This window comes from Macrotis lagotis, chromosome X, assembly GCF_037893015.1.
Source record: "Macrotis lagotis isolate mMagLag1 chromosome X, bilby.v1.9.chrom.fasta, whole genome shotgun sequence".
In the NCBI taxonomy this organism is placed as follows: domain Eukaryota; kingdom Metazoa; phylum Chordata; class Mammalia; order Peramelemorphia; family Peramelidae; genus Macrotis; species Macrotis lagotis.
This window is the reverse complement of record NC_133666.1, coordinates 169,715,158-169,739,148: the sequence shown is the minus strand read 5'-3', so window position 1 is coordinate 169,739,148 and position 23,991 is coordinate 169,715,158.

Sequence of the window (23,991 nt, the reverse complement as noted above, 5' to 3'; positions counted from 1 at the left end):
TCTCTTGCATCCATTCGTTTGGTAAAATATGTATTGTGATATAGTTTAAATTACTGTTCTCTCCATCTCTGTGTGGCATTTGTATGTTTGAGGTTATGCTTAAGAGGCAGAGATCATACTGCAACAAGTTATTCCTGTCAAGAAGAACCAAGCTCAAGCCCTGCCTCAAACAAGCCTTCACAATAACCTCTCTATGTTTTGTTTTGTGTTCTAAGGAGTTAGAAGAGAGCACCTACCTCACAGGGTTGTTGTGGGGATCTAAGATTTGCAAGCCTTCAACGGAAGCCTCCAGTGCTGCTAATCCGGAGCTGTCTCAGCCAGATTAAGCAAAACTGACTGTGTTCATTTCTTTAACTCACAGTCAGAGAAGTAACCTGTTTGACCCCCTGCTTATTTCACACAATAAACTGTCTTCATTCCTTGTTGGGAGGTGGTAAATTAACTGTTGGCAACTTTCTTAAAAGTTGTCGGTTATTTGTGTGTTTGGGAAAGCCCAACCTTTTTGTTAGGAACTACACCTGGTCCAGGTGAATAACTTCATAATTTTCTGAAGATGCAATTCTGCTAATAAAGGGCTTCTACAAAAAAAAGATTACATATTGGTTAGATCATTACACATTGGTTAAACAGTTATACGTTCTTATGCATACTTCATTACTCTTGCTATAATGTGATTCTTGATCAATGTCAAGAGATACAAAGGAACTGAGTTATGCTGATCTTATGGAAAAGCAAAGGGATTTGGGTCATGCTGGTCTCCTGAGAAACTGAATCAGTATGTTTGCAAAACAACAAAAGGCCAAGAGAGACTTTAAACCATTACCTTTGTCATTTCACAGCTGTGGTCCTCAAGGATCCCTAACACTGAATCCCTACTTATTAGAGAAATGCGAATTAAAGCATCTCTGAGCTACCACTTCAAACCTCTCAGACTGGCCAATACAGCCAGAAAGGAAAATGATCAATGTTGGAAGGGATATGGGAAATCTGGGACACTAATACATTGTTGGTGGAGCTGTGAACTCTTGCAACCTTTCTGGAGAGCAATTTGGAATTACACCCAAAGGGCAACAAAAATGTACATAGTCTTTGATCCAGTAATACCACTACTGGGTCTATACCCTGAAGAGATCATGAAAAAGGATAAAAACATCACTTGTACAAAGATATTCATAGCTGCCCTGTTTGTGGTGGCAAAGAACTGGAAATCAAGTAAATGTCCTTCAATTGGGGAATGGCTTAGCAAACTGTGCTATATGTATGCCATGGAACACTATTGTTCAATTAGAAACCAGGAGGGATGGGAATTCAGGGAAGTCTGGAGGGATTTGCATGAACTGATGCTGAGTGAGATGAGCAGAACCAGAAGAACACTGTACACCCTAACAGCAACATGGGGTGATGTTCAACCTTGATGGACTTGCTCATTCCATCAGGGCAACAATCAGGGACAATTTGGGGATTTCTGTGATGGAGAATACCATCTGTATCCAGAGAAAGAATTGTGCAGTTTAAACAAAGATCAAAGACCTTTAATTTAAAAAAAAATCATTATCTTATTATGTAATTTTGCTATCTCTTATACTTTATTTTTTTCCTTAAGGATATGATTTCTCTCTCATCACATTCAACTTAGATCAATGTATACCAGTGTAAAGACTAACAGACTGCCTTCAATGCCAGGTGGGGGGGAGGGGAGTGAGATTAAGAGAAAAATTGTAAAATTCAAAATAAATAAATTTTTAAAAAAATTTATTTTTACCCTGTTTGTGGTGGCAACTAATTGGAAATTAAGTAAATATTCTTCAATTGGGGAATGACTTAGCAAACTGTGGTATATGTATGTCATGGAACACTATTGTTCTACTAGAAACCAGGAGGGATGGGAATTCAGGGAAGCCTGGAGGAATCTGCATGAACTGATGCTGAGTGAGATGAGCAGAACCAGAAAAATACTGTACACCCTAACAGCAACATGGAGTGATGTTCAACCTTGATGGACTCGCTCATTCCATCGGTTCAACAATCAGGGACAATTTGGGGCTGTCTGCAATGGAGAATACATCTGTATCCAGAGGAAACAACTGTGGAGTTTGAACAAAAACCAAGGACTATTACCTTAAATTTAGGGAAAAAACTATCTTATTTTCTGATCTTGAAATCTCTTATACTTTATGTTTCTTCCTTAAGGATATGATTTCTCTTTCATAACACCCAGTTTGGATCAATGTATATAACATGGAAACAATGTAAAGACTGATAAATTGCCTTCTGTGGGGGGGTGGGGGGGAAGGAAGTAAGATTGGGGAAAAATTGTAAAACTCAAAATAAATAAAATCTTTAATAAAAATTAAAAAATCAAAGATAAGGTATCAAATGCTCCAGAGAACTGGGTATTTGTCAAGATACTTTGTGCTTTTTCATCTATTGACTTCCCAAAATTGGCATACATAGAATACCTCAAAAGATTATAAAAGGGGAGCCAAGATGGTGACAAGAGCGGATGTGTCTTAGGCTCTCACTCATAAAACTTATAAACTAAGGATTCTAACTAAATTTTCAAGAGACAAAACCCACAGAGGGACCCAGTGAGGCAGTTCTCCTACTCAAGGTAACCTGGAAAAAAAGCAGAAAGGCTCTGCTCCCTGGGGTCCGAGAGGCGACCCACCAGAGGGATGGCCCACCACAGTGAAATAACTTCAGCCTCCCGGAGGCAGCCCCAGGGAGCTGGGAGCCAGCTCACAGCAGCAGGAGAGTTTCCTGACCTAAGCCTGGGGAACACCAGACACAAATTGGGGGAAGGGGGTGGACCTCTGCTAGAGCAAGCACTTGAAACCGAGCCCTCAGGGCACACAGCCAGCAGTGGCCATGGCAGTCCAGATCCAGGAAACAGAAGCAGGTGGAGCTGGTAAGCAGGAGCCCCCAGGGAATGAGGCCCCAGGGCATGAACCCATTGAACATAGGGAGGGGAGTGAAGAGAGACTGCAGAGCTCTGTCCTCTACCCCTGGAACAGGCCTCTGGGGTTCTGACCACATTCAGATCCTGATCACAGTCTAGGCCCCCCCCCCACCTCAGCCCCATAGCAGAGGGGGGCGCATATGGTCATTCACAGACCAGGAGGGAGGACAAAGCCTCACAAACTGAGACCCTTGTGGGAGTGTCCCAAAAGCTCAGAAAGCACCCCAAAACCAGGATAAGGCTGGGAAAATGAGCAAGCAAAGAACACCATTGAAAAATATTTTGCCTGTGAGCCCAAGAAGGATCAAAACACTCAGTCTGAAGATGAGGAAGCACAAGCTCCTGTATCTGAAGACTCCAAGAGAAACAGAAATTGGGCTCAGGCTATGACAGAGCTCAAAAAAGACTTTGAAAATCAAATGAGGGAGTTAGAAGAAAAACTGAGAAAAGAAATGAGAAGGGCGGCTAGGTGCACAGTGGATAGAGCACTGGCCTTGGAGTCAGGAGTACCTTGGGTTCAAATCTGACCTCAGACACTTAATAATTACCTAGCCTTGTGGCCTTGGGAAAGTCACTTAACCCCATTGCCTTGAAAAATCTAAAAAAAGAAAAAAAGAAAAAAGAAATGAGAGAGATGCAGGAAAAACATGAAAATGAAGTCAGCAGCTTAGTCAAGGAAATCCAAAAAAATGCTGAAGAAAATAGCATGCTAAAAACCAGCTTAGGTCAAATGGATAAAACAGTTCAAAAAGTTATTGAGGAGAAGAATGCTTTAAAAAGCAGAATTGGACAGATGGAAAAAGAGATAAGAAAGCTCTCTGAGGAAAACAAATCCTTCAAACAAAGAATAGAACTCAGGGAGATTGATGAATTTATGAGAAATCAGGACTCAATACTTTAAAAACCAAAAGAATGAAAAATTAGAAGAAAATGTGAAACATCTCATTGAAAAAACAACTGATATGGAAAACAGATTGAGGAAAGATAATTTAAAAATTATTGGAATACCTGAAAGTCATGATCAGGAAAAGAGCCTTGACATCATTTTCAAAGAATTACTACAGGAAAATTGCCCTGATATCCTAGAAGCAGAGGACAAAATAGAAATGAAGAGAATCCACAGATCCCCTCGAGAAAGAGATCCCCAAAAACCAACCCCCAGGAATATTATAGCCAAGTTCCAGAACTCCCAAGTCAAAGAGAAAATATTACAAGCAGCCAGAAGGACACAGTTCAAATACCTTGGAGCTGCAGTCAGGATCACACAGGACTTAGCAGCAAGTACATTGGAAGCTCGTAGGGCTTGGAATACAATATACCGGAAGGCAAAAGAGCTTAGAATGCAACTGAGAATCAACTACCCAGCAAAAATGAATGTCCTCTTCTAGGGAAAAAGATGGACTTTCAATGGACCAGGGGAATTTCAATTGTTCCTGTTGGAATGGCCAGAGCTGAACAGAAGGTTTGATCTTCAAATACAGGACTCAAGTGAAGCATAGAGATTGGAGGAGAGGGGGAAAATATGAGGGACTGAATGATGATGAACTGCATATATTACTGTGTAGAAAAGATGACACTGATCAATACTCATATGAACCTTCTCAATTAACAGAGCAGGTAGAAGGAGCTTTTATAGATGAAGCATAGTTGAGCACTGAATTTGAAGATATAATATATTGTAAAAATGGAGTCAATATAAAAAAAGGAAATGTAATGGTAGAAAGAAAAAGGAGAGGGGGAATAGGCCAAGATATTTCATATAATAAGATTTTTCTTTATTACAATGAGCTATTGCAATGATATGGAAGGGGGGAAGGCAATGGGAATGAGGGAATCTTCACTCTCATCAGAGGTGGCTAGGAGAGGAAACAGCATATATATACTCAATGGTGTATAGATATCTGGAGTAAGAAGGAGGGGGGGGGACAGGGTGAAGGGGTGGGGATGTGAATGAAGGAGGAGAGGATGGACCATGGGGGCAAAGTGAAGCATTTTCCTTTTTACTTCTTGCAAGGGGCTAGGATTGGATGGTCTGTCCGGGACCATAGGGCCGGGTGAATGCTAGGCCTAAGGGGTGGTAGGGGGGCTCAGGGCCTCTTGGCTCCAGGGCCAGGGATCTGTCTGCTGTGCCACTCAGCAACCCTACAGCAGAGTCAGAGTGAAAGGAGAGAGAAAATATAGTACATGGTAGTGGAGAAATAAGAAAAGAGGGAGTTGTGATCAGCAATGGCAATGGTGGAAAAATATGGAAGTAACTTCTGTGATGGACTTATCATAAAGAATGTGATCCACCTGCAACAGAGTTGGTGCTGTTGGAACACAGACTGAAGCACATTTTGTATTATTATTATTTTTTGAGGGGGGTGCAGGGCAAATGGGGCTGGGTGGCCTGCCTGGGGCCGCACAGCAGGGTGACCATTGGGTGTCTGAGGCCGGATTTGGACCCGGGTGCTCCTGGCTCAAGGGCCAGTACTCTGTCCACCACCTAGTCACCCTTATTATTATTATTATTATTATTATTATTATTACTATTTTATTTTATTTTAGGTCTTTTTTCTTTTTTTAGTTTATGCAGGACAGTGGGGTTGGGGTGGCTTGTATGTCACACAGCTGGCTGATTGTTGGGTGTACAGGGCCGGATATGGGCTCGGGTACTCCTGGCTCCAGGGCTGGTGCTCTGTCCACTGCGCTAGCTGGCCATACCTACAATTATTACTATTATTTTTTTTATTTTAATTTAAATTTTTTTCTCTCCCCTTTACTTTATCGCTCAAGTGAGTCTATATTTTTTAGGGGGAGAGGGTATTTTGTTTACTCTTAAACAAGAATATTTTATTAATGTATAAAAAAATTGTACAAAATGAGAATAAATAAATATTAAATAAAAAAATAAATGCATAGAGGTAAACAGAAAAAAAGTGCAGGCAAGCAGGAAGTTATAAAAATAAGAAGTAGAAATCATTATATACCTTTTTTTAAAAGTTAATATAAAATAGAAATTTTTATTTCATCAATAATCCTCATTTTTGTGTTCTATGTTTGTGGAAACAATTTTTTTATTAATGTTTAAGTTCAGAATAAAAAGTAATTAAATCTTTTAAAATAAAAAAAAAGATTATAAAAGGATTTTTGAAGTGAAATATGATTACCAAATCATAGATTTAGAACTGAAAGTGACCTTAGACTCCACTTAGTTCAACTACTTCATTTTATGGATGAGGAAATAGACCTAGTTTAGTTAAATAATTTACCCAATATTAAACAGGTAGTAAGTGCTGTGAGGTTGGATTTGAACCCAGAACCAATGTTCTTTTAACTATATCATTTAGAATTTCTTATTGAATGAGAAAAATTTTGTGACTTTATGACTTCAATGACAATAAAAAAGTGATAAACAAGCAAAAAAATGTTTTTACATGTAACTGGAAAAAATTAAAATCTAAAAATAAGCAAAATCCCTTCCTTTTTGCAGAGGCAGATATGGAACATTGAATATACGATCAGTTTTTTCTTTTTGTGTAATTATTACACAGGATTAATCTTTAAGAAAGGGAGAAACAAACTATCAGATTGGCTAATATGACAGAAAAGGGAAATGATAAATGTTGGAGAAGATATGGGAAAACTGGGATATCAATGCATTGTTGGTAGAGTTGTGAACTGATATGACCATTTTGGAGAGCCATTTGAAACTATGCCAAAAGGACACTAAAACTGTGCATACCTTTTAATGCAATGATATCATTATTTAGTCTGTATTCCAAGGAGATCACAAAAAAGGGGGGAAACCCACATATACAAGAATATTCATACCAGCTTATTTGTGGTGGAAAAAAAATGGAAATTGAGAGGATTTCCATCAATTGGGGAATGGCTGAACAAGCTGTGTTTTATCCTTCATTCTTCTTTTTTTTTTTTTAGTTTTACAAGGCAGTGGGGTTAAGTGTTTTGCCCAAGGTCACACAGCTAGGTAATTATTTTGTGTTTGAGACTGTATTTGAACTCAGGTCCCCCTGACTCCAGGGCTGGTGCTCTATCCACTAGCTGCCCCACAAGTTGTGATTTATGAATAAAATGGAATATTATTGTTTTATAAGAAATGATGAGTAGGCAAATTTTAGAAAAACCTGGAAAGACTTACATGAACTGATATTGAGTGAACTAGGAGAACATTATACACTTTAACAGAAACATTGTGCAATGACCATGATAGATTTATTTCAGAAATAAATGATTAAGGACAGTTCTAAAAGAACTGGGATGGAAAATGTCATCCACATCCAGAGAAAGAACTATGAATGTAGATCAAAACATACTATTTTAACTTGCATAAATTTATTTTTTTTTATCCTCCATGTGGTTTTTCTCCTTTTGTTCTGAATCTTCTTTCAGGTGGGCAGTGGATAGAACACCAGCCCTGGGAGTCAGGAGGACCTTATTCAAATCTGACCTCAGACATTTGACACTTACTGTGTGACCTTAGGAAAGTCACTTATCCCTCATTGCCTCACATCCAGGGCCATCTCCAATCGTCCTGATTGATATCTGGTCCCTTGACTCAGATGACTCTGGAGATGAAAGTGAGGCTGGTGACTTTGCACAGCACCCCCTCACACACATCCAATTCACATGCATGTCATAGCATCACTTCCCTGATGTCATGATCTTCTTTGAGAATGAAGGACAAACAAAAATGATTCCATATAAGTGTGACATATATGGAAATATGTGCAACATGATTGTACATTTATAATCTATATCAGATTACTTGCTGTCCTAAGGGGGAATGGGGATGAAGGATGGCAGGGAGAAAACTTTGCAAAAATGGATGTTGAAAATTATCTTTATATATAATTAGGAAAATAAATAATATTTACAAATAGAAAAGGAGTCAAGGATATATTTGTAAATTAACGTTTTAGAAAAAAACAATTAGTTAAATCATTTTTTAAAAATCTCAAGTTTGCTTTCTTTATTCTCATAACATTTTCTTTTGTAATACATTGAACTTCCTACTTGCAAGTAAGGATATATATAGTCTTAACTCTGGGGGTTATCATACAAAGACTTTTCCAGGTTTTCTTATAAAGATCATGAGCCAAGGTGAGGAAAAAAGCCCAAAATGTATCCAGAGCCTTTCACTTTAAAACATTTCTGTGTTTCTGAAAAAAATAATAGTGTGGTAGAGGAGGGAGCATTACACTAGGGGTCAAAGGAGCCTTTTGCTTCCTCACTAATTTGATTACTTCACATATCATTTTAATGTTTAATGTTTTAAATTCCCTTTTTGATATTAAAATATTTGCCAATAGAAAAAAGTTTATTAAAAACATTCACATAAAACACTGAATAAGTAGAAATTTTTCTTTTCTTCTTTTAAGAATTAAATTATCTTATAGCTTTGCTAAGAAAGGCTAGACACCCTTTTCTAGTTCCCTTCATGATTGCTTCATGTTTCTCTGTTTCTTCACACCTTCTTCTATTGGATATGACTAATAGATGACTATTAACTAATTTCTTTTTTTTTTCTGCGTGGAATAGCATTATTTTGGAACTTAAGAGGTATAAGTCAGTTTAATTCAACAGGCATTTATCAAGTCCCTATTTTGGAACAGACATTATGTTAGGTACTGGGGACACCAAAACAAAATGAAATCCATTCTGGCCTTGAGAAGCTGATATTTGGTTGAGAGAAACAACATGTACATATATAAAAGTCACATTGCAGCCTGGTGAGCTCCCCTCTCCCAGAAGAGGCTTCTATTCTTAATTCACATGGATAGGTTTCAATTATTAACTAATTTCTAATAACTTAAGTATTAGCTGAGCTACAATCTCACTTTCATCTAGAACAGGGCTGATTAACCTTACTTTTATTATTTCTTTTTTTTTTTTAAGGTTTTTGCAAGGCAAACAGGGTTAAGTGGCTTGTCCAAGGCCACACAGCTAGGTAATTATTAAGTGTCTGAGACCAGATTTGAACCCAGGTATTCCTGACTCCAGGGTCGGTGCTTTATCCACTACGCCACCTAGCCGCCCCTAACTTTACTTTTAACATATATTTTGATTCGCCATTTTAGGGAGAGTACTTAGCGGGCAGCATTTTGGACAGCCCTGATCTAGAAGATTAAAAAATAGAAAGTCACAGTAAGGAGTACAAAGGAATAGAGGGAGATTTTTTTAAGATGTGTTCTACAAATTGACTTCTGCCAAAAAGTTCTTCCAGCATAGTAACTTGAGTTGGAAATTAGAAGGGAAACTGTGTGTCCTTTAGGGCATGTAGGGCATGTGGAATCATTTCAGATGGCTTTTGGAAAGCATTTCTTCAGCGCGACACAGGACACCCTTCCAATTTCAAGACAGGAAACCTTTCATGGGCATAGGTTTACTCAAAGAATTGTAGTATTTCATTCTGAAAAGAGCGTTTTAGTTCAAGTCCCAGTCTCTCTCTTTTTACATTGGAGGAAATTGAGACCCAAAAGAAGAGGTAAAATATTAAAGTCCTTACAGGCAGATCTTCCCTTCTTTTGGTCTTAAATTTAGTCCACCTGCTTCCTTATTTCATTTCCATTACCATTTCTTTCATCTGAGTTCCTCCCCTAGACTTACCATGGGCAATGTGTCAGACATCCTCTCCTCCCCTTTCTCTGTCTTTGAATCAAGTACATAAAATTTCAGCATTCTTAAGAGTTTTTCCTGGATATGGCTTCAGAAATGAAAAACAAAAGTAAACTCCATGGCTTACTTTTACCTCCAGGATCAAATAAAAACTCATTTTTTGGCATTTAAAGACCTTCAGAGTCTACCTTTCCAGTCTTATGACATATTAATCCTCTTCTCACGCACTGCAATTCAGACAAACTAGTATTCTTATCATTTCTCATACTTAGCAGCTTTCAGACTTGGTGTTTTTGAGTGTCCTCTCCCATGCCTGGAATACCTGCCTTGTCACCTCTGCTCTGGTAATACTTGGTTTTCTTCAAGATTAAATTCAAAGGGGCAGCCAGGTGGCACAGTGGATATAACACTGGCCCTGGAGTCAGGAGTACCTGAGTTCAAATCCAACCTCAGACACTTAGTAATTACCTAGCTGTGTGACCTTGAGCAAGCCACTTGACCCAATTTGCCTTGCAAAAAAAAAAAAGATTAAATTCAAGCATCATCTTCTACAATGAAACTTCTCCTGTCTACTGGCTGCTGTGCTAGTATATATTTTGTATATAATGATAACTGGGTCCTTATGCGTTAATGAGTGCTCAGTCTTTAGAGCATGTTCAACATCTTTGTGAAGATTTAGTGAGTCTGATTCAGAAAATTTGTGATAGGGATGGGGTGCTCATTCCCTCCACCCTTTCAAGAATATTCAGGTATCAGGGTGGCTAGGTGGCGCAGTGGATAAAGCACTGGCCTTGGAGTCAGGAGTACCTGAGTTCAAATCCGGCCTTAGACACTTACTAATTACCTAGCTGTGTGACCTTGGGCAAGCCACTTAACCCCATTTGCCTTGCAAAAACCTAAAAAAAAAAGGCAATGAAGAAAAATCAGGTATCTCCTATTTCCTATTGGCTTAAAATACAGTGATAAACATTTTAATTGGCTGGTGTGGGGCACTGAGTGAGAACTACTAGACCTTACTATCTGACTTGTCACTGCCTCTTAAGGTCCTCTAGGACTATATGGCTTTACACCCTGCAATGCCTGGGAATAGTCATCTTAAGGTTATTTATGTAACCTAAAGACCTGGGCTTTGTCATCCATGCAACTGCTGAACTCTATGAGGAATTGTGAGTCTTTTCTATCTGTCCAGGAACTGACTTTCTTTTATAGATATTGAGATCAGCAATTGTCTTGATTTTTCTATTTGTATCTCTAATTGGTTACTTTCATGGATAGTGATAGCAATGCCTCATCCTCCCAAAAAAACTTAAAGAAAGAAAAGTACATCACTTAAGCATTTATAAAATTTACTGGAAGTTAAAAGACATGAACAAATTGAGTGAATTGGCTTTATCTTAAATATATATTTTTAAAAGCTCTAATAATAGACTCATGGTTTCATATAACATTCTTCATTTTTCTTCTTTTCATATGAAGTGATCATTATCTTTGATTTTTTCAAGTTCATGATTGAAAACGAGGGAAAAAACAAGAGAAATTTCAATTCAATGCAGCATACAACCAAGTTAAGTTTGAAATATTCATTGCGCCCCCCTAAAAAAACACCTCTAAGTCATATGTACTGGAGATCCATGGCTTCACATATATCCCTGCTTTTCTGTTATTGTTTGGAAATTTATATTGCTATGGTCTAGCATCAGGGGCTTGACTGGAATGAAAGGGAAAATGAGGAGGGAAGTGTGTTTTGATCTGCAGTTTTAGAAGACTCAGTAAAAGGAGCAAACCTAGAGTGGGGTACACAATTCACACTCTGGGACAGGGAAAGAGAGAGATTCATTCACCTTGACCAAGTTAGGAATGATGGTTGGGGCTTTTTTTTTTCCCAGGAAAGGGAAAGTGAATCAGTAAAGTCTTGATAACTGCCCAGGTACTTTTTTGTATGTGGACCAACAGTAGTGGCTATCAGAGGAGCTGGGGGGTGGAGGGTGGGGTGGGGGAGGGAGGGTGATGGTTCTGAGAGGGACAGCTATGATTCCTTTTGGGTGACAAAATCATTAGATTCTCTGACTCAGGAGGGTAAGAAAAATTAAATTCACAGGTTTCTACAAAAAAGTCCCTAGGTGACTTCAAAAGCTTACAAGTTACTATAAAAAGTTCGTAGGTTGTTTTTTGTAACAAGATTAAAGAAAAGTGAGTTTTAGAAGTAGTGAAGTTGGGGCAGCTAGGTAGCGCAGTGGATAGAGCACCAGCCCTAGAGTTAGGAGTACCTGAGTTCAAATCCGACCTCAGACACTTAATAATTACCTAGCTGTGTGGCCTTGGGCAAGCCACTTAACCCCATTGCCTTGCAAAAACTAAAAAAAAAAAAAAAAAGTGCTTTGCAAAAAAACAAAAACCTAAAAGAAGTAGTGAAGTTAAGCAAAGGACAGCTACAAGCTGGGCTGGGGAGGATAGCAAGGAGGACAGAGAAACAAAGGAAGCAGCCACAGCATGGTGGTTGTGGTTGGATTTAGATTGTCAAACATCCAGCAGAATGGACAGAGCACCAGCCCTGGGGCCAAGAGGCCCCAAAGCCTGTCCCACCCCAGAGACTCAGCAACCACCAGCCCCAGACAGGACACCTAATCCCATCACCTTTCAAAAAGTAAAAATGAAAATGTGTTATATCTGACTATTATCTTCTATGATCTACCCTCTCCTCTATCACTTACATCTCCCCTCCCTTCTCCCTCTCCCCCTTCTCTCCTTTTTCTTCTAGATGTCTATACCCTATTGAGTGTGTATGCTGTTTCCTCGATGAGCCATTTCCGATGAGAATGAAGGCTCCCTCATCCCTCCTTACCTCCCCCCATTCCATACCATTGCAAAAGCATTTTACTTTTTTACATGAAATATCTTCTCTATTCTACCTCTCCTTTTCTTTTTCCCAGTACGTTTCCTTTTCACCTATCGACTCCATTTTTACAATATATTATACCTTCAAATCCAGCTCCCTCCTGTGCCTTGTCTATATAGGCTCCTTCTAACTGCTCTATTAAATGAGAAGGTTTATATGAGTATTATCAGTAACATCTTTCCAAGTAGGAACACATGAACTCCATCATTAAGTCCCTCATAATTTACTCTTCTCTTCCACCCTCTCTGTACTTCACCTAAGTCCTGTACTGAAGATCAAACTTTCTGTTCAACTCTGGCCATTTCAATAGGAATATTTGAAGTTCCTGTTTCACAAGGTAAAGACTGGCAAATTGCCTTCTGTGGGGGGTGGGGGGAGAGAAGCAAGATTGGGGGAAAATTGTAAAACTCAAAATAAATAAAATCATTAAAAGGAAAAAAAAATCCCCCTTTCCTTGAAAGTCTATCTTTTCCCCTGGAAGCGGATATTCAGTTTTGTTGGGTAGTTGATTCTCAGTTGCATTCCAAGCTCTTTCAAGGCACTCCTGATTTAAAAAATTCCAGTGGCTCTTTATTGTTTCTGGGATCAAAGACAAATTCTTCTGTTTGTCATTTCTAGACCTTTATAACCTTGCTTCAAATCATCTTTCCAATTTTATCACACATTATTCCTCCACACATTATTCCTCCCATGTAACATTCCATCTCCCAATGGGGGATGGCTTTTACACAGTTGTCCCCCAAATCTAGAATGCTCTTCCTCCTCTCTTCTGCTCCTTTGAATCCCTTGTTTTATGCAAAATTTAGCTCAAGGGCTTCCTCCTACACCAGACCCTTTCAGATCTCTCAGATGGATGCTTCCACCCCCCCCCCCACCATTATCTTGTATGTTTTTTGTATTTATAGGTGAATCATTTTTTTCCTTATTATAATGTAACCTCCCTGACAGCAGAGACACCTAGTTCACAGCTTGGCATAGATTTAGCAAATTTTTGTAGAGGGTTTTGTTCCCTTTCCTCCCTGGAGTATGTTGGTGGGAAATTGTACCCATTCGTGTACAATGTTATATGTGATTAAGAATGATTTCGTTGTTTATTTTCCACTATTTTTTATTTTGCTATTCTTCCCATGTTAAATTCTTTGTTATTTGATTTATGATCTTTATCTGGTCTATTCATACAAAGTGTGTATCATGGAGGGAAAAAATGAAAATTAGTTTCCACAATGAAATCAAGTACCAGTGGGGGGCCAAGACAAAAAGGGATACCTATTTTTTCTTTGCCTTGACTTCTGATTTCATTGGTTGGGGAACTTGTCTTCTGTGTGAAATGAAGGGCTTGTTGATCTTCACAAGGTGTAAAGGGGGGCCCCTTTGAAATTCATTACAGGACTTCCGGCCAAGATGGCAGAGAGAAGACAGGCACAGTTCTAAAGTCTCCTGATCTTTCCCCATTTATCATATGAAACAAACCTCTTAAAAGAAATCCGACCCACAAAACCCAGAAAGAAAAGCCAGGAGAAAGAACATCTACCTCAGGATTTGTCTCCCTCAGCAGCATTGGCCAAATTTGGGCGGGTGAGTCTGGGCTCAGAGGGTGGATCAGCCCTGAATCATCCAGATTAACAGCTGAGTTGGAGCCTGGGAGTCTGATGGCCGGACCTGCTGGATCAGTGGCGGGGCTAGATGGAGGGGGCTTGAGTCAACTAGGGAGCAGGGGTGCACTGACCCTCTGGAGCTTGCCAACAGGGCTGGGTGGAGAGTTCTGATGCAGGAGAGCTGTGGACACCATCCCTGGGCTCCTCTGGTCTGAGGAACTCAGAGTCCACGCCTCCATTGCTGCTGAGGCCTCTTCCCAGAACAAACAATTACAGACTACTTCTGCCTCAGGCCCAGGTGTGTGAGCAGAAGAACCAGGCCAGCTGGCAATAGAGAGAGGAATGACCTCAGGCCAGGGTAAAGCCCACCACTGATTGAAGGTAAAAGGACTCTTTAGCTCCAACTCCTCCCTGCCAGCCTCAATCAAGGTCACAGACACGCCGGAGAAAGCAACCAGCACCTCCTACTGGCCAGTCAGAGAAATTGCACTCAGTGAGTAAAGCCTCTAGCAATACCAAGCCTCTGTGAACCAGCCTCTCCCCAACTCAAGGTCTTAGCAAAATGAAGAAGGGTCAGAGGAAAGGTGGATCCATAGAAAAATTCCTGGAAGGGAAAGACCCCAACTCAAAGACACCTGGAACCTCTAAGGAGAACACGACCTGGTCTACAGAAAGACTTCCTTGAAGAAATAAGGAAGGAGTTTAAAAATCAACTGGAAAATTTGGGAGAGACAATTAATACCTTGAAACAAGAAAACAAATCCTTAAAAAATACAATTGGACAAATACAAAATGAGAATAAATCTCTCAGATCATCAATTGGACAAATGCAAAAAGAAAATAATTCTCTCAAAACCTCAACTGGTCAAATGGAAAGCTCTTTCAAAAGTAGAATGGACCAATTGGAAAAGGAGTTGCATAAGGTTAATGAAGAAAACTCTCCCAAAAAAAAAAGAATGGAGTCTGTAGAAACTAATGACTCCATGAGACAGAAATCCATTACAAAGGGGGAATAGCCCCAGCCAGTCACAAAACTGGGAGAGTTCTCCTAATCCCATTCCAAAAATGACAAACTAGATTAGAACTGGTCAAGAGAACCTAGAGTCTTGACCTTCTCCTTTGTACATGCTCAAGGAGATCCATATATTCTTGCTCATTAGTATAATGAGCAGGGTGGGGAAATGTATATGAATCAATGTACCAATTAGATTTGTGACCCCAGACTATGGTTGGCATGAAGGGGCAGGACAAAGTCTTTCAAAGTGCATAAAATAGCTTGTATGTTGGGACTCTCTCCCACCATGAGAGAAGTGTGCCATTTTGTTAAGATATCTTAATTAAAAACATTTTAATTACTCTGGACTAAGTATTCTTGAGCCATTTATAACATTTTCCTTATATAGAATGGTTTAAGAATTTAATTTAACAATATGTTGCCTACAAAAGTCAAATTTAAGATAGGCTAAACTAAAATTTATTTCAATTAAGATAGATCAAGAACACAGGAAGTTCCAAAGATTTTAGCCAACAAAGTTGAATTTAGACTAATAAGAATTAAGAGCAATAAAAAAGAAAAGTATATTCATTTAAATTGTAATTGCTTTATTTATATAGTGCTTTAAGGTTTGCAAAATGTTTTCTAAATATTATCTCATTTATCCTCATGGCAACCCAAGGGGAGTTTTACAGATGAGAAACTGAAGCAGAGAAAAGTGCAGATCTAGTATAGTGTCTGAAATCAAATTTGAACTAGGTTTTCCTAACTCCTAGTTCAGTGCTCTATCCACTGCACTATAGCAAGATGGGAAGCCAGTGAAGAAGCAGACATTATAGGAAAGGTAGAGCCAAGAGAATTTGATTTTTCAAACCCTAAGTAGGACAGAGTTGTCATAAGGGTTAAAAGCACTCTAAAGGTCAAGAAATGTGAGGCCAATTTGTTTTTTTAAAGGTCAGTGGGCCTGCTTATTAGCAGAGTTAACAGAATTATTGGTGACATTTGAAATAGAAGCTTCAGCAGAATGGTGGACATAGATGCCAGAATGCAAGGGAATAGAGGAGAGAGTGGATAGTTAAAGAAACGGAGGGGCTGAGTGTAGACAACTTTTTCAAGTTTAGTACTGCAGAGAAGGAGAAAGATGTAATGGATAGCAAGTGAAAGGAAATCTCTTACCAGGATTGAGAGACTTAAGGACATCTGAAGGAATGAGGGGTCAGTAGAGCAGGAGACATAATAAAGATGCTTGAAAGGTTATGAATCAAGGGTACAAGTAGAGGGATAAGATTTAGTAAGGAATGAGGACACCTCTACTTCCTGTGATTTGCAGGAAGGATGATGATGATGACAGTTTGTGTTAAGGTATCTTTGCACGTGACTTCTTCTCCTTATCTCAACTAGCTATACACTCACTCCTCATAATTCAAAAACACCTTGTGATGTCAATGGTCATTTTCAAGAACAAATGATTAGCTATTACAAAGGGTTCTCAAAAGTAACTATTGTCTCCACACACCTTACAAAACAAGTCCTTGCCAGCCTGAACCACCCTGTGACACAGAATTTTGTTACTAGAGTTTCTATGCAGCCCAATTATCCTCTTCAAAGCTGTAACTAGATGTGGATGTTGGGACATTCTTCAATATTGCAAACTATATTACTCCAAAGTTGTTCTTCCACCCTGTCCCCTTCCTTTCCCCCTCCCCCCCTCCACCACTGTAGGGGCTGAGTTTGGAAGGGGGGGAGGCTACCCACTCTTTCAGCATTTCCATATCCACTGTGAGTGAATTTTCTTCTACAATATCCTTTCTGTTCAATTCAATTTGCCTTGGATGCCAGAATTCTTGATTCTGATTGTTCTTCAAGGAACAAGAGGAATGTGTCATAACCTGTTATGCTAATAGCAGGGTGGTAATAATAATAATAATAATAAGCATTAACTTTTAGCCATGCAACTGTTAGTACCTCCTGACCCAGTTCCTAATTGCACTCTCATTCTCCTTGGCTAGGATCTTTACTTACATTGAAAAGAGGTAAGGAGGTCTCACATAACACTCTTGTGATCCCTCCTGCTGGGAAGGTTGTGATTTATGGTGTCTGCACTAATATGGTGAACCCTGAGGAGGGGAGGGTCACCAGGCTAACTCAAGAAAGAGCATATTAGCCCAGATCAGAAACAAGAAGCAGGTCTAACTCCTGTTCTGATCAGTAGTAGTGGGATTAAGAGAAAGAGAGAAGATAGGAAGTAAGGAAAGTTTCTCTCTCTCTCAGGAGAGAGAGTGTCTGGTTTTCTGACTGACACATGGTGGCATGAGGCTTTTATTTTAGTGGGTGTGATAGGATATAATTAGTACTAGTGCTGGGAGGATATAGCCAGGTTGAAATCATTATAAAAGGAGGAAGGGTTGTTGCCTGAGCAAAATAGCAATAGTATCATATAACTCAGGAGTTCTAGCAGAAGCCTGACAATCCTAGAACCAACTAGGTGAATGTCTATATTCTAGAGGCTGTAGTAGGTCTTGACATCTATTGCTATTGTTTGTTCTTCCTTCTCTTAAGTGGACCATGGCATCAGGGAGGTGATGACATGACAGGAAAGTGAATTGGATTTAAGTGAGGGAGGGCTGTACAAAGGCACCTACTTTTTTCACAGGAACCATCTGGGTCCAGTGGTAAATTATAAAGATCAGGTCTACTAGAGATGCTCCTGATGGAATGCAAGGAAGACCTTAGCCTTTTTAAGCTAAGGTCTTTAACAGGTCTCAGTTTGACTGGGGCAGCCCCCCAGTTAATGATTAATGCTAGATAAGAAATGAGGCAGAAAAATGACCTCTTTTATCTTGTCAAAAAAAAATCATTTCGGGAGGAAAAGCCCCTTTGGGTTTCTGATTAAAATAGAAATGACTTTTTTTTTTTTTTGCTAGGGAATGGTGTTAAAGTGACTTTGCCCAAGGTCACACAGCTAGGCAATTATTAAGTGACTGAGGTTTTATTTGAACTCAGGTCCTTCTGACTCCAGGGCCAGTGCTCTATCCGCTGCCACTGCGCCACCTAGCGGCCCCTAGACAATGACTTTTTACATTCGCTGAGCTAATCCCATTGTTGGTCAATCAATGAGAGCCAGCATTGTAGGTTTAAGACCAAACCTAAAGGAAATGCAAAATGCTTTACTTTTTCTTCCACTCCATCTTATTGTACAGGAGAAATACCTTTTCTGTCGAAATAGTATCTTTTTGCCTGTGGCAGGGGTGTGTGAGAAAGATTTCACTATTAAATTTATCTTGCTATTCTTTCTTTCATTTAAATACTTGATAGAATCACCTACCTAGCTACTTGATTTAAGGGACTAGTATGGTCCATCAAAAAGCATGTATTGGAGTGAGCATCTGATCTGTAATTACATAATTATGATTACTCTAAATATCCTATGTGGAACTTGGAGAAGTGAGGAACATCTAAAATTGAGGTAGATGTGTGGAATAGTGCAAGAATCAGGGAAGATTTCATGGAAGTGATACCTGAGTAGATCAGGACTGTCCAAAATATTGCCTGCAGTGTGATTTTATGCAACCTGTGGGTTTTAATTTTCATGAGCAAAAAAAAAAAAGATAAAATAATGACGTTCATGGAATGCATATTAGATTTTTTAATTCTATCACTAATAAATGGTCTCATTGATGTTAATTTTCTTTGGTGGTTTTTTGCAAGGCAATGGGGTTAAATGACTTGTCCAAGGTCACAAAGCAAGGTAAGGTCTTATGTCAAATTTGAACTCAGGTCCTTCTTGACTCCAGGGCTGGTGTTCTATCCACTGTGCCACCTAACTGCCCCCTTCTTTGGTGTTTTTTTTGTTTAGGTTTTTGCAAGGCAAATGGGGTTAAGTGGCTTGCCCGAGGCCACACAGCTAGGTAATTATTAAGAGTCTGAGACCAGATTTGAACCCAGGTACTCCTTACTCCAAGGCCGGTGCTTTATCCACTATGCCACCTAGCTGCCCTTCTTTGGTGTTTTTAAGCAGTATTAGATGGAACATATCACGTAGAATTTTTTTTTTAGATTTTTCAAGGCAATGGGGTTAAGTGGCTGCCCAAGGCCACACGGCTAGGTAATTATCAAGTGTCTGAGGTTGGATTTGAACCCAGGTACTCCTGACTCCAAGGCCGGTGCTCTATTCACTGCACCACCTAGCCACCCCAGAATTTTCAATCAATCTGTAGGATGCCTTTGGTTTGTACCATTTAGACTAGTCAGTATGTCATATTGATGACACATTACACCACTTTCTCAAAAGTTAAAAGAACCATGACTTTTCATAGCACCTTGCTAAACTTAAGGTAAGACTACAAATTAACTATTATATTAGTTAGTATACTGTATTTTTTATCCCGGGTGCAGCTCTCGAATAATTATTTTAATGTTGCCCCAAGATAACCTAAGGTTGGATAGACCTGGAGTAGATCATGAAAGAAACAAGAATAAAAAAAATTTAATTTTTTTTAACTGCCCAGGAAATAAAAGGAAAAAAGAATTATCAAAAACAGCTTCTGATTAAGCAGATACAGTACTATATTCAGGGGACTTTGTTAGGCATTGAGGATACAAAAGTACATATTATGATCTCTAACATAAAGATTTACAATCTACAAAGCCACAGTATAGAGATATTATGACAGTTATTGACTTAGTTCTCTGTAAATGAAATAGGAAAACTCAATTTTCTATGGTCAAAAATTAGTGTCATTACTGGTGCTCAGGGGATAACTCATCAGGGTTCATAAGGTTAATAAGCAATTTCAGAAAGTCCCAAAAAATTGTTGTTAGAGTAAAATGTCAGGAAAATATCTCTCTTAAGTGGAACAATAAGTGACATCCAGGTAACTAGTCATTTGAAGGTAAAGAGATGGATAATAATGACCTAGCCATACAAATTGAAAAATTGGATAGACACCCCATCACTGATCATAGGAATAGGCTACAAGTTCTTAGGTATAGAGGAAAAATACAGGGACCACAGCTACTGTGATAAATGTTTAAGTTGAATTTGTTAGAAAGTTAGTTCAATAATTACAGTTTGGATTTTTCTCCAATGCCTCTTCTTTTTTTTTTTTTTGCAAGGCAATGGGATTAAGTGACTTGCTCAAGGTCACACAACTAAGTAATCATTAAGTGTCTGGTCATATTTGAAATTGGTCCTCCTGACTCCAGGGCCAGTACTCTATCCATTGTGCCACCTAGCTGCCCTCTTCAATATCTCTTCTTCAAACTTTAGAAAATTTTAACAACCAAATCAACAATATTTCTCACATTTTAAATTTAGAATATTTTATTTCCTTTTCACCTACCCCCAACTCCTAATATTTATTTTTGAGAGGCAGTATGGAGTAGTGGATAGATAGCCTCCAGATCAAGAGGGTTTTAAATCCTGCCTCTGACACATACCATTAGTATACCCCTGAGAAAACCAATGAATCTCCCAGTGCCCCTTGCAAAATTCCAAGATTGTAAGTTGCAAAGAAAATATTGATTTATAAGCAGGAGGAAGTTCCCATATTAATCACAAGTCTAGCAAAAAAAAAATTTTAATATTTCAATGGATTTGTGATCTCATCAATTTGAGTACTCCCTCCAAGTGGAGAAGACAGCAAAAAATAGCTCTCTTTAAGTATTTGAAGGATTGAAAAAGGAGCTAGGTGAAAAGGTGGGTAAGAGCACTGGGCCTGGAATCAGGATGACCTGAGTTCAAATTCAACTTTAATAAGACACACTAAGCTGTGTAACTCTGGGCAAGTCACTTAGCCCTGTTTGCCTTAATTTATTATTGTAAAGTGACTGGAAAAGAAAATGGCAAGCCATTCCAATGTATTTACCAAGAAAACCTCAAATGGGGACACCAAGATTTGAACAGGAACTGAAAATGACAACAACAACAGGAAAAACTTCCAAATGATTTCAGATATACAAAAGTAGATGAGGCTTCCTAGAGAGGTAGTAAGTTTTCTTTCCTTAGATTCCTTCAAGAAAATCCAAGACAACTATCTTTTAGTTATGATCTAGTTGGAATTCATTTTATGTTTGGTTAGACTATATGGCCATGAAACTCTCTTCTAACCTTCAAACCTGTGAATCGGAATGTTTCACATGAACAATGAGAAGGCCAGTTTGGCTGTATCATTGAATTCTAGAAATAATTTATGAGGTTAGAAAGTTATGTTGGAGAAAGCTTATGAAGGTTACCCCCCACTTTTGTTCTGATTGTTCTTTTACAATGTGACTAATATGGAAATGTTTTAACATGATTATACATGCATAACCTATATCAGATTGCTTACTATCATGGGGAGGAGGGAGGGGAGGGAAAGAGGGAGAAAAATGAGAAACTCAAAATCTTACAAAAAATGAATATTGAAAACTATCTTTACATGTAATTGGAAATCAAATTTAAATTTAAAAAAGTTTAAGAAGGGCTTTAAATAACAAAGTTTGCATTTGATCTTAGACATAAGGATTAACACCCTATTTGGCTAGCTCTTTAAATTGAATATATGTTGATCAAATTATTTATTTCATAAATAGAAAAGGGGAGGGAGAGAGATGTAAATGCTTGTGATCCCTACTGCTGGGGAATCTTTGACTTTTGGATTGTTTGAAATTAGGCATTCTGAACTTCAGCAAGACTAAAGTCTATTGGGTGTCTGCATTAATAAAGTGAGCCCTCAGGAGTGGAGGATCAATAAGTTAACCTAAACAAGGGAATACTGGTCTAGATCAGAAATTTTCAGCAGGTTAAACTCCTCTGCTGATCAGTAGTGAGATTAGAAGAAAGAGAAGGGGTGGAAGGGAAGGAAGAAAGCAAACAAGTTTAAAAAAACCTTTTTTTTTCCTTTAAAAAATATTAAGGACTCTGTCTGGATTATCCTGTGTGGAAAATGGATTGGACAAGGGTAAGGACTTATAGTAGAGAGACCAATTATTTCATTAGTACAGAGAAGACTGGAGAGGAGGTAACATGTGAAACATGGTGGAGGGGGGAAAGGCTAACAAAGGATGGTTTGGGAGAGAGAATCAAGGGAGGCATAAAGGAGTAGTTGGCATTGAGTTGGGTTTTAAAAGGGGGGGGATGGAAAGAAATACAACAAGCAATGAGGACAAGTTAGGAAATGGGAAAAATGGAACTCCTGGAAATAGAAGACTGAAAGGTTATGTGTAGAGCAGATATCAGTTTGACTATAGCAAAAATGTGTAGAAGGGAATAATATGAGATAAGATAGGATAGATGAAGTTGTGCCAGATTGTGGGTGGGTGGGGAGCCAACTGACTGGTAAAGAAGTTAGAACTTCATTTAGTAGGGAATAGAGAGAACAAGGACTTTTGAACAAAAGTGTGTCAGAGCTTGACATAAGATAAGTAGCAAGATGAACAGATTGGAAAAGGGGGAGGAATGGAGATATCTTGTTAGAAGGCTATTGCAAAGGTAATGAGGGTTTATATTGGGGTAGATTTTGCAGAGATAGCATCAACAAGATTTTGTAAATGATAAAATACAAAAGATGAGGAAGAGTCAAGTTAATATCAAAGTTTAAAATATGTAATATTAGCTAGATAGAACAACAGACAGAAAAGGTCATTAGGAGATGGGGTTTAAAGTAAGTAAGCTTGGTCTTGGACAAACTAAGTTTTAGAACTCAAAAGGTAGTTTCTGAGAGGTGAAGATAAGAGATATCCTATAAGAAATTATAGATCTAAGCCTAAAATTTGGGGTAGATTTCAAGATTGAAGATAAAGTTTTGCAAGTGACCAGAATTCCAAGAGAATGTTTGGAGAAAGTCAAGACAAAACCTTGGATGATCAGGAAGAAGATGAAATACTATCCAAAGAGTAGAGGAGTAGAAAAATAAATTGTAAGAAAATAGCATCATTGTATTTATGAAGCTTACACTATACAGGATACAATTTGGTGTCACAGAAAGGTCAAGGAAAATGACTGAAGAAATGCCATGGAATTTAGTGATGAGGCCAAGGGACCTCTGAGAGAACAATTTCAATAGAATGGTGGAGTTAGAAACCAGATTCAAAGACCCTACCTACAATAGTTAGTAAAGAATTAGAAGGCTCCATTGCAGACCTTTTTAAGAAGTCTGGCATGAAGAGGCAGAAATGGACTAATAAGGGTTATACTAGATGGCATATAATAGATAGATGGTTAAACTAGAATGGTCAAAGGAAATATTTTTAAATGTGATTAAAAAGATTTGGGGAGGGGCATCCAGGTAGTACAGTGGATAGAGCCCCAACTCTGAGTTCAAATTTGGCTTCAGACTTAATACTTAGCTGTGTGACCATGGGCAAGTCACTTAACCCTAATGCCTTGCCAAAAAAAAGTTGTTTTGGGAAATCAGTGCAGTAATAATACAGAAAAGGACATAAATTGTAAGAAGTTTGGGGTAAGATAATTCAATTTAGAATCTCTAACTGAACTAAATGTAAATACACTGGAAATGGAATCTGTATAGAAGAATTTAGATTGGGTGAAAATGTAGATCAGGGTCTGCTAGGTGGCACAGCAGTGGATAGAGCACCCTGGAGTCAGGAGTATCTGAGTTCAAATCCGGCCTCAGAAACTTAATAATTACCTAGCTGTGTGATCTTGGGTAAGCCACTTGACTCCATTTGCCTTGCAAAAAAAAAACCTAAAAGAAAAAAGAAAATGTAGATTAAAAAAATAGGGATTTTTTTTTTTGAAAAGGATCATGGAATCGAAGAGTCCTTCATCTTACTCTTAAGAAAACTGAGGCCCACAGTGGGAAAGTGATCATATTGTTGAATGATTCTATCCTGTCTATTAATGGATAATTGGGAATAGGAGGACTTAGGGGTAATTTACAGTTATCTTTTGGGTCTCAGCTTCCTCACCTAGAAAAATAGGAATAAT